At 41.4% G+C, this 2,559-nt stretch overlaps 2 protein-coding genes across 9 annotated transcripts in view; both read left to right on the plus strand.

The window, feature by feature from the left end:
- The window catches only part of LOC109959351 (N-acetyltransferase 9-like), a 561,041-nt gene that overhangs the window by 510,315 nt on the left and 48,167 nt on the right, over window positions 1-2,559 (plus strand). The gene's annotated exons all lie outside the window — the stretch shown is intronic.
- The window catches only part of gria4b (glutamate receptor, ionotropic, AMPA 4b), an 84,803-nt gene that overhangs the window by 44,670 nt on the left and 37,574 nt on the right, over window positions 1-2,559 (plus strand). The window lies entirely within an intron of this gene.

The raw sequence follows: 2,559 nt of genomic DNA on the forward strand, positions 1-2,559 counted from the left end.
TGACAAACCCCGGCTGGCCGGCCATCGATCCCTTTCTCTGTGTCAGACCTAACTTTGTTTGTTGTCGTCTTCTCAATAATTCCGCGAGTGGTGGTTAAGGAAGTGATGTCGCCTGCGTCTGCGCAGTGCGACGCGTCTGATGCGGCCCCTGAAGCGAGACACAGGAAACAGAAATACTGCAAAATAATAATAATAACACGACTAAACGAGACGAAATAACGTTATAACATTTCGTCTCGTTTTTTATCGTCAACAATATTGCATTATATATTTAATTATAGTCATCGTCACATGACCAGCATTTTCGTTGCGTCTCATCTCGTTTTCGTCACGCGATAAAGGTTCGTTGACGACGTCATTTAGTCATAATTTTTGTTGACAAAAGCAACACTAGAAGTCTCATTATCAAATACAGAATAGAGTATAAAGCAAGGGTGGCCATTACACTATGCTCAGCACCAGAACTAAAACTGTAGTGCCCTGCCTTATCCCGAGGCTTCACTGTGAATAGGTTTTATAAAAAGAATCAAGTTAATTTAGTCATTTGTTACATCAAATAAGTTTGCATTCAAAAGCTGACAGTTGAATCTCAGATATGAAATTTCAAGTGAGTTTCAAATGAGATTATATTTTCAGACTGTGGTGAAATGAATTCAATTCAACAGCTACCTGGAGGGTGAGAAATGTGTTTAAAACTGATGGTATGCATTTGAAAAACAGTGGGTACTCATGTAAATTTTATGCTCTTTGTAACTAATTGGCTAAAAGATGCAAACCCACTGCCTTTTAATCACCCCTTTGGGGATGACTGAGTTGTTATAAAGGAAGAAAATATTATTAAGGACAGAGCCAGATAAGATTAAGAGTGTATGATTATATTGCAGCATGTTTGCAAGGTGTGCAAAACAACAGGAGCAGGTTCACTGAGGCAGAAGAGACAGACCAAGATGATTCACATGATAGATGGACAGTCTAAGGTATGCATGGGTTACTTTTGAATAACCTTGCCAACTCTGCTTCTTAGTTTTTTGTTATAAGAAGGCAATTGAGCTGGTGGAGAAGGTCACTAGCACAAGAGCTTGCTCCCCCTCAGTCACATGACCTTCATCTTGCACATTGTAGTGGCCCCTTGAGAGTCCCCCAGAGTAATGCTGTTGTATGGACTTTATTCTTCCACAGAATGGGTCATTTGTCTCTTTTCACAGGGAAGTTTGAGATAGCAGGAAGAGGCCAGGGTATCTGACTTTTCAAGATTTTTGGTGGATTGTGTTAATTTACACCTGCATTGACATCATTTTTCTTAGCCTTATTATTACCATGAAAACACTTCAAAGAATGATGAAACTCTGCCCTTCAGGCCACTACACTTGAATAGCGGGTGAGGAAGGGAAGTGGGAGAATGCTAGAGGTATGGTGGCATTTTGCTGGGGGGTGGGGTGGCTAAGAGACAGACAACCACGCACACCCGCAGGAAATTTATAGTTGCCAGTCAACATAAGATGCATGTTTTTGGACTGTGCGAGGAAGCAGAGTGCCCGCAGGCACAAGGAGAATATGCAAACTCCACATAGAAAGGCACCAGGTTGGCCTGGGCCCGAACCCACAACCTTCTTGCTGTGAGGCGACAGTGCTAACCATTTTGTTGGACATTGATCAGCTTTGCAACAGTCATTACATATCACAGCCAGTAGAGGGCGTCCAATTTAACTCAACTTCAACCACCCAAAGGTGGCATGTGGGCTTTTTATTTATTGTCTTTATCCAGTCAGGGTATTGTAGGCAGGATTAAAATTTGTGATGTCCACTACCTAGCCGTATTTAAGAAAAATAGCAACAGAAAAAATGGTAGCAAGTGTGAATGAGATTGATGTAGTTGCCGAATAAACAACAAGGCTGTTTAAATGTGAGTATTTCTCCAATATGCCAGTTCAAGAAACCTAAAATTGAAGCACAATCATCATTTCAGGCTGAACAGTGATTGAGCATGATTATCAAGATACTTTCATCCTTGCTAATATTATACTTTTGCTGTACATTCTACATATACAGTGTATGTAAAGGTGATAGCTACTAAACAAATATGTTTTTGTATTTAATAACACTTTATGTCTGCCTGAAGTCATATGGTCAACATTCTGCTCTGAAGCACCAAGAATGAATCCATCACAGCCTTCATCCAATTACAGTGTTCATGTCCCTGGCATTCTTGAGTTTGACAGAAGTGAAGATGGTTCTGATTATTAGTGAGTTTATTCTGCACCTTGATTGTTTGCGGGTATGTGTTGCTTTGGGTAGCTTTTCAGAGAGTAACACAGGGATAGAGTGCAGCAATCTCCATTGAGAGCCATAATCTCACAGTGAACAGTGGGCTAATGAATAGGATTCACCCCCAGCCAGAGGCGAAGTTAATGAACTCCTGCTAGCTGGGATAATTAATGCCAGACTGCTACTCGGCTGGACAAAACACTTGCCTTTTCCCTTTCTTCCCCCCACCCCTTGCTTTCAGCTTGCTGCCTTTTTGTCATTGACGCGGTTAGTTTTCTGCTGTGCTGGAGGTGA

The sequence above is a fragment of the Monopterus albus genome, unplaced genomic scaffold (assembly GCF_001952655.1).
Source record: "Monopterus albus unplaced genomic scaffold, M_albus_1.0 scaffold38.1, whole genome shotgun sequence".
NCBI classification, from domain to species: Eukaryota; Metazoa; Chordata; class Actinopteri; order Synbranchiformes; family Synbranchidae; genus Monopterus; species Monopterus albus.